General features: G+C 49.0%; 1 protein-coding gene across 2 annotated transcripts in view; it reads right to left on the bottom strand.

Moving 5' to 3' along the window:
- FGD3 (FYVE, RhoGEF and PH domain containing 3) overlaps positions 1–9,060 on the bottom strand; it is an 88,828-nt gene that overhangs the window by 70,616 nt on the left and 9,152 nt on the right. Inside the window, exon 2 of one of the 2 annotated variants that reach the window (XM_023738610.1) lies at positions 5,178–7,769. The gene's annotated coding sequence lies outside the window, so the exon portion shown is untranslated. The remainder of the gene's footprint in view (positions 1–5,177; positions 7,770–9,060) is intronic. The other variant, XM_023738611.1, reaches the window with a different exon arrangement.

Raw genomic sequence — 9,060 nt, 5'->3', positions numbered from 1 at the left:
TGAAAACGTCAATTCTACCCAAAGCAATCTATACAGATACTGTGCAATCCCGATCCAAATTCCAATGGCCTTTTTTTAAGGAGATGGAGAAACAAATCACCAACTTCATATGGAAAGGGAAGAGGCCCCGGATAAGTAAAGCATTACTGAAGAAGAAGAACAAAGTGGGAGGCCTCACGCTACCTGATTTTAGAACCTATTATACCACCACAGTGGTCAAAACAGCCTGGTACTGGTACAACAGATACTTAGAGCAGTGGAACAGAATTGAGAATCCAGGCATAAATTCACCCACCTATGAGCAGCCAATATTTGACAAAGGCCCAAAGTCCATTGACTGGGGGAAAAGACAGTCTCTGTAACAAACAATTCTGGCGTAACTGGATATCCAACTGCAAAAAAATGCAACAAGACCCAAACCTCACACCATGCACAAAAACAAACTCAGAATGGATCAAAGACCTAAATATAAAATCTAAAAAAATAAAGATCATGGAAGAAAAAATAGGGACAACTCTAAGACCCCTAATACATGGCATAAACAGAATACAAAACATAACTAACAATGCACAAACACCAGAAGAGAAACTTGATAACTGGGAACTCCTAAAAATCAAACACTTAAGCTCATCAAAAGACTTCATCAAAAGAATAAAAAGACAACCTACAGTAAAAAGACTGGGAAAAAAAATTTGGCTATGACAAATCCAATCAGCATCTAATCTCTAAAATCTACAAGATACTGCAGAACTTCAACAACAAAAAGTCAAATAACCCAATCGAAAAATGGGCAAAGGATATGAACAGGCACTTCATCAAAGAAGACATTCAGATGGCTAACAGACACATGAGGAAATGCTCACGATCATTAGCCATTAGAGAAATGCAAACCAAAACTACAATGAGATACCATCTCATCCCAACAAGTCTAGCATTAACTCAAAAAACACAAAATAATAATTGTTGGAGAGGTTATGGAGACACTGGAACACTTACACACTGCTGGTAAGAATATAAAATGGTACAACCACTTTGGAAATCAATTTGGCACTTCCTTAAAAAGCTAGAAATAGAAGTACCATGGGATCCAGCAGTCCTGCTCCTTGGAATATATCCTAGAGAAATAAGAGCCGTCACACGAATAGATATATGCACACCCTTGTTCACTGCAGCACTATTCACGATAGCAAAAAGTTGTAAACAACCTAGGTGCCCATCAGCGGACGAATGGATAAAAAAATTATGGTATATTCATACAATGGAATACTACATATCGATAAAGAACAACAATGAATCCATGAAACATCTTATAACGTAGAGGAATCTGGAAGGCATCATGTTGAGTGAATTTAGTCAGTCGCAAAAGGACAAACATTGTATAAGACCACTATTATAAGAACTGAAGAAAAGGTTTAAACACAGAAGAAAACGTTCTTTGATGGTTACGAGGGTGGGGAGGGAGGGGTATTCACTAGCTAGATAGTAGACACAATTTATCTTAGGTGAAGGGAAGGACAACACACAATACAGGGGAAGTCAGCGCAACTGGACTAAACCAAAAGCTAAGAAGTTTCCTGAATACAACCAAACACTTCGAGGGACAGAGTAGCAGGGGTAGGAGTCTGGGAAGCATGCTTTCAGGGGACATCTAGGTCAATTCACATAGCAAAATTTATTAAGAAATTGTTCTGCATCCCACTTTGGTGAGCGGCGTCTGGGGTCTTAAAAGCTAGCAAGCGGCCAACTAAGATGCATCCATTTGTCCCAACCACCTGGAGCAAAGGAGAATGAAGAACACCAAAGACACAAGGGAAGTATTATCCCAAGAGACAAAAAGGGCCACATAAACCAGAAACTTCATCAGCCTGAGACAAGAAGAACTAGATGGTGCCCGGATGCCACCAATGACTGCCCTGACAGGGAACAAAACAGAGTCTCTGATGGAGCAGGAGAAAAGTAGGGTGCAGAACTCAAATTCTAGTAAAAAGACCAGACTTAATGGTCTGACTGAGACTGGAGGGACCCCAGAAGACACGGCCCCCAGACTCTCTGTTAGCCCAAAACTGAAACCATTCCCGAAGCCAACTCTTCAGACGAAGATTAGACTGGACTATGGAACATAAAATGATACTTGTGAAGAGAGTGCTTCTTAGCTCAAGTAGATACATGAGACTAAATGGGCAGCTCCTGTCCGGAGGCAAGATGAGAAGCCAGAGAGAGTCAGGAGTTGGTTGAATGGACATGGGAAATCCGGGGTGGAAAGGAGGAGTGTGCTGTCACAGTATAAGGAGAGCACCTAGGGTCACATAACAACGTATGTATAAATTCTTGTATGAGAGACTAACTTGAATTATAAACTTTCACTTAAAGCACAATAAAAAATAATAATAATAAAGAAAATTGAAAAGGAGGGAATACTTCCCAACAACATGGATGTATCTAAAACTAATTATGTCAAGGGAAAGTAGTCAGACAGAAAAAGGGCACTACCGTATTTTTCCATTTATATAAAACGCTAAGAAATTTGAAGTAATATGTAGGGCTCAAAAGCAGATCAGCGGTTGCCTGGAGAGGTAGGTGGGGAGAGGTGGGAGTAAGGGATTGCAAAGGGGTCCAAGGAAACTCTTGGGGTGATGGATACGTTCGTTATCTTGATTGTGGTGATGATTTCATGGTTATATATACGTGTCAAAACTGATCAAATTGTTTACTTTAAATATAGGCAGTTTTGTAGTATGTCAGTTACATCTCAATAAAGCTGTTTTAAAAAATCTCACCTCAGCCCATGTGCCAACTTGGCAAGTTCCTTACATCCCCTAAGGGTCATGTCCCTTATTACAAAAGGGGTGATAAGACCATGTGGAGAAAGGTGAGGACAGGTGTGAAGAAGGGCCTTGCCAGAGAAGACTCAGGCAGTATCAGGGTCATCTGTGTCCTAGTCTGGAGGATAAGGGTAAGCTGTAGTCTCTGGAGGTCCTTGAAACCAAGACCATCTCATCTCTGAAGGGTTTCTGTGAAGAGCATGGTGCTGGTCAGATGAGCAAGACTAACGGTGCTCACTCTTCAGCTTCACTGTTGCAAATGCCGGGTCCCCAAATCCCAGGTCTAACTCCCCAGGCTCCCTGACTGTGTACCCCGTCTCTGCCAGGTGGACATCTCATCCTATCGCTCTGGCCAAGGAGCCAGAAAAGGAGAGGCAGAGAAGCCCCAGCCACCCAGGGTTGCCCTTCCTGACTCTGGCTTGGGCATGGATGGATGTAGCAGCTCAGAGGCTGTCAGACTCTGTCTCCACTCAGTGGCGCCTATGCCTCAGCTGTAACGGCATGAGAGAGGTCCTCCACAGGGGGGAGTAAACCAGGCAGTGGAAGGTGCTGAATGTGGAGCAGCTGAGATCACCCCACCAACACTGTGGGATGCAGCCAGCGGAACTCACTCACTCAGCACACCCAAACCGCTTGCCTTTCATAGGCCAGCACCAGGCTGTGCCTGTCCTATCCTGCTGTCCACTTACGAGGCACTCACTCTCATCCCACTGACAAGGACCACAGCCACCAGGCAGGGAAAGTCCTGGGCTTATTTCAATCCCCCCTAGAGTTGAGGGGCCCGGGGCCCGGACAGGTCACAGTGAGGACATGCAAAGGCCACACCGTTCTGTGCTTTTTCCATAAGCCTACGTTTCCTTGGCATTCTCATCCTTTTGATTTGTGAGAGAGAAATACTGTTAACATTGGGGTGCTGTCCCTTCAGCCTTTCTCCTATGCTCAGGTGAGTAATGAAACCAGGACTACAAATCGTGGGCAGTCTTACAATGCGTGTGCAGCCTTACAACAATCCTCCCATGTGACAAGATGTTCTGAATATGCTCCTGGGTCCTTTGTATTTCTCTGGGGGCACTGTCTTAGTTATCCAGTGCTGCTATAACAGAAATACCACAAGTGGATACCTTCAACAAACAGAAGTTTATTCTCTCACAGCCTAGTAGGCTAAAAGTCCAAATTCAGGGCATCAGCTCCAGGGGAAGGCTTTCTCTCTCTATCCGCTCTGGAAGGTCCTTGTCATCAATCTTCTCCTGGTTTAGGAGCTTCTCAGGGCAGGGACCCCAGATCCAAAGGACATGCTCTGTTCCCTGTGCCGCTTTCTTGGTGGTATGAGGTCCCCCTCTCTCTCTACTTGCTTCTCTCTTTTATATCTCGGAAGAGATTGACTCAAGATACAATCCTATCTTGTAGACTGAGTTCTGCCTCATTAACATAACTGCTGCTAATCCCATCTCATCAACATCACAGAGACAGAATTTACAATATAGGAAAATCACATCAGATGACAAAATTGTGGACAATCCCACAACACTGGAAATCATGCACTAGCCAAGTTGACACGCATTTTTGGGGGACACAATTCAATCCGTAACAGGAACTATGTGGAGGTTTGTTATTTCACCATGTTCCCACTTCAGAAAGGGAGGTTTAGGCTCTGGTCTGTGCCTGCTGGCCTCTCGGTGTCATCCCAGAGTGATCTGCTCACCAGCTGCCATGAGGTGGGCAGTGGGGACATCAGCCATTGGTCAGTGTCTGTCCCTCCCCATGCTGAGCTAAACAGAGATGTGGCACATGTCTGCCAGGAGAGACAGCCCCCAAGAAAGGGTGTTGCACAGTGTACAGACATGGATGCTGCAGCTGCAGGGCTGCCTCTGCAGCCTGACTTCCTGGGGTCAAACCCCCGCCCTGGCCCCAGGAGTCTATGACCTACCCATGGCTCCTCGGCTCTCTAGGCCATGGCCCCTTCAGCTTAAATGGACTCCCAGGGCCCAGGGAGGACCAAAGATGTGACCTCCCACATGGCACCATGCCTACAGAACCTCACGCACCATGACCTCGGGACCTCCTACACCAGAACCACGGGACCTCCCACACTGTGACAATGAAACCTCCCGCACCAGGACCACGGGACCTCCCGCACCGTGACCACAGAACTTCCTACGCCATGCTGTGACCATGGGATCTACCATAGAGTGACCATGGAATTTCCTCCCATGCCATGCTGACCATGGGACCTCCTGCACCATGATCACAGGACTTCCCACACCGTGACCATGGGATTTCCTACTTTGTGCCATGACCACAGGGCCTCCCACACCGCACTGTGACCACGGGACCTCCCACATCATGCTGACTCACAGAGCCTGCTTTGAAGAGGAAAACGAGGAGCGATTGATTCAGCAAGATTCACGACAGCACAGAGACTGGAATAGCACATGAGGTCTCAGGGACAGCCGGTGGAGTCTGAGAGCTGCAGAGCCTGGTCTCTGGCCAACCAGCCCAATTCCAAGAGTAACCGGCTCCATGTGAGAACCTGCAGGGTAGGCGGGGGAGGAGGAACATGGGTGCTGCTGGGTGAACATGAAAAAAGCACATTGCAAACAGCTGGGTTTCATTTGAGTAAAGAAGAAAAGGAATCATCATCTACATAAGTGTGTGCTTCCGTATGCTTGAGAAACACTGCAGGGACATGAGAGACCTTTCTCAGAGGTGGTTATCCCAGAGCAGCACAGAGCAGGGACTTGAGGGAGGGCACTTTCAGTTTTCACTTCATCCCCTTCTGTTCTGCTGGATGACTTTTTACAAAGAGTATTTATGGTTTTAAAATTAAAAAGTTAACAAAAAAAGAAAAGACAGCAGAAACAGGACCAGGTGGAGGATATTTCATCCAGGGGAGGGCAACTCAACAGAGTAGCCCCTTCTTCTGGCCAAAGGCTTCACCTGAAGCATCCCTCCTGGGAGGACGTGACACACACATGTGTGCACACCCTCACACTTGTGCACCTACACACGTGTACACACGCACTCACGCACATGTTAATATGCATGTGCACACATACATGCATACATACATGTGCACTGACGTACTCACACATGCATTGACACACACATGCACACATGCACACATGCACACACATATACCCACCTGCATGCACACTCACACACACCTACATGCACACACAGACACACATGCAATCACACACGTGCACATACCTGCACACACAATGTCCCAGGAACTGCGCCAGTACTTTCCAAATGTTTGCTCACTCACAAGCACCCGAGGTAGGTAATGCTGCTCCATGTTTCAGATGAGGACACAGAGGCTCAGTGAGGCCAAGCCCCTGGCCCTGTGGCCCGAGTGAACTGACACAGAAACTGGGCCCAGTCCCCAGTACTCTCACTGAGCCCCTAGCCTGGGCTCCTGACATTCTGACACAGACAGGGCTGGGAGCCATGTCCCCATGCCGGATGCACAGGCAGGTGTCTGCACTGTTCTCTCCTGGCCATTCACTTCCTTCCCGTAAGGAGCCCTGGGCTGCATGGACTGAGTTGCGTGAGCCCCAGGGAGTTGCGTCTGCTCCGGGGCCAGCTGTAGCCCAGGGCTACACCCCACATTATCACAGGCTGTACACACAGAGCGGGTGAGGGAGCGGACTCCATGCCTCCTGAAAGAGCCCTCTGGGGCCCATAAAGAGCATACATAAATGAAATAAACCCCAACGTCTAGGGCATCAGGCACTGTGTATTGAGCCCCAACCCTCAACCAGCCAGCGGTCAGCAGATGGTGAATGCTGCTGTACCTGGTGCTGGACTCTCTGCTAGGCTCAGTGAGTGAGTGACACAGGTAGGCCAGTCCTGTAGGACCCGAGCCCGCCCCTGCCACCCGAGCCTCACCTGCCGCCCTGCATCACCTCCTCCAGGAGCATCATTGGGAGTCCTCCAGTAAAAATACCGCAACTTCCTGTACTGTGCCTTTCTGAGACTTCTTGCAGATAGAAGCTCCAAGACGGCAGGGAACAACTTTGTCTGGCTCACTGGGGGGCCCCATGGCCACTGGCACTCAACAGATATCTTTTGAGTGGAACTGTCCACATGTCCTTTGACCATCCCCCATCAAGACGGGGTTCTAGTTCCCTCCCGTTGAATACGGACCAGCTTCACTGAGTTGCCTCAACCACAGAGTCAGCGGAAGGGAGGCACTGTGACATCCGAGGCAGGTCACAGAGGTGATACAGTCCCACCTGGTGCTCGTTCTCGGGACTCCTGCCCTGGGAACCCATCTGGCATGCTGTGAGAAAGCCCTGGCCCCGTGGCGAGACCCTATGCCAGTCTTCCAGCTGACAGTCCCCGTGAAGTCCCAGCTGACGGCCAGCAGCAACTACCAGACTTGTGAGTCTGAGTGAGGGAGTCTTTGAAGTGAGTCCAGCCACTGTCTGGCCACTGGAGAAACCCTGAGAGAAACCGCCCAGCTGAACCCAGTCAATTCCCAGAACCACAAGAGATAATAATGATGATTAGAGGTGGTTGTTTTACACCAAGTTTGGGAGTTGGTTACACCACAATGGATTCTCCAAACTCTGTTCAAAGCACCATGGGGCCAATAAAAGAAATTCCATGTGCTGTACAACCCAGCAATATAGGTCCCAGACTGGGAAAGAAAGTCCTATCTGCGAAGTCAGGAAGGCCCAGGGTTGAGATGGAGGGGCCAGGTGACCTGTCAGACAGTAGCAGCCCCAGGACCCAGAGGTGCCTTCCCTTGAGGGCTAAGGACCTAGAAGCTGGACCACTTGCCTGGGGGTTTCTGTGTGGGAAGCGCACTGGCTGTCGGTGACCTGCCCAGGGGTGTCCATCCTGCCTGCGGAGAACACTGAGATGGAGCCAGACACTGTGGGCTGCCGTGTGCTTCAGGATCAAGGCAGGGGTCAGCAGGACACTGGCGTGGGCCTAGGGCTGCATGGGGAGAGAGAGACGGGTCAGTGTGGGTACCTTTCTCGTTCGCAGACACCCACTCCGATCAGATGCTCATCGATAACTCACAGTCTTACCTTTAAAATTACTTTTAATTTTTTTTAACCATATGAGTAAGGAGTCCTTTTTAGAAAACTTAGGCATTATAGAAAAACACAAAAGAAGTAAAAGTTACCCGTAATTCCAAAACTGAAATACTTATGGATGTGGGGTGGGCTGGGCAGGCAGGTGTGCAGCAGGTGCTTAGAGGGCACTGTCAACTGTTCCTGGTTGTGCTGTTTCCTCAGGGGAACGGCATCTACTGCAACCCCAGTGTGCAGAACAGTCCACTGTGTCCTCCTGAGATCATTTCAGGGCAGTCTCATCAGCACTTCTGAGAACTCGTACCAAGGGGACGCCCACTCTGGACTGTTGTGGACACTGTGACTCAAGAGTATCCAGAAATCCTTGCCCTGCAGCTCTGTCACACTGTGCACCCTCCCCAGAGGGCCACCAGAGCACTTGGCCTCATGGGGCCACAGCAGGTGTGCAGTCTGGTGAAGAAGGGCGTGGACGGCACTCGGGCATTGCCTGTGCCAGCTGCCAGTGCTGCTCTGGAAACTGTCCACCCGGGAAGTGCTCATCCTTCGAGAGAGAGCATTATTGGACCCCGCTCCCGACTGGGTCCAGCTCCCCTCACCCTGACGGCCCTTCTGGGCTGCCCGCCCTGCAGTAGACAAGATCACAGAATAGCGGGCGGCACAGACTCTGGGGAGTCCTTCTCTTTAATTAAGAGATACAAACTAGAGTTCACCATTCAGCTGGGTATTGGACAGCCCCATAAAACAAAACGGGACTAATGAGGCACAGCAGTACAGGGACAAGGACTAGAAGGCAGAAGGGGACAGGAAAGTTGGTGATAGGAAACCCAAGGCTGAGTAAGGATAGTGTCTTAGTCATCTAGTGCTGCTATAACAGAAACACCACAAGTGGATGGTTTTAACGAAGAGAAGTTTATTTCCTCACAGTAAAGTAGGCTAAAAGTCCAAATTCAGGGTGTCAGCTCCAGGGGAAGCCTTTCTCTCTCTGTTGGCCTTCTTCTCTTCAGTGTTCCCCCGGACTAGGAGCTTCTTGGCGCAGGGACCCCGGTCCAAAGGACGCGCTCTGCTCCCACCACTGCTTTCTTATGGTATGAGGTTCCCGTCTCACTGCTCACTTCTGTCTTTTATATCTCAAGAGATTGCCTCAGGACACAATCCAGTCTTATAGATCAGGTCCTGCCTTACTAACACAA

This window comes from Trichechus manatus, unplaced genomic scaffold (genome assembly GCF_000243295.1).
Source record: "Trichechus manatus latirostris isolate Lorelei unplaced genomic scaffold, TriManLat1.0 scaffold00120, whole genome shotgun sequence".
NCBI lineage: Eukaryota > Metazoa > Chordata > Mammalia > Sirenia > Trichechidae > Trichechus > Trichechus manatus.
Note: the sequence above shows the minus strand (reverse complement) of the source record. Positions and strands in the feature narration are given on the sequence as shown.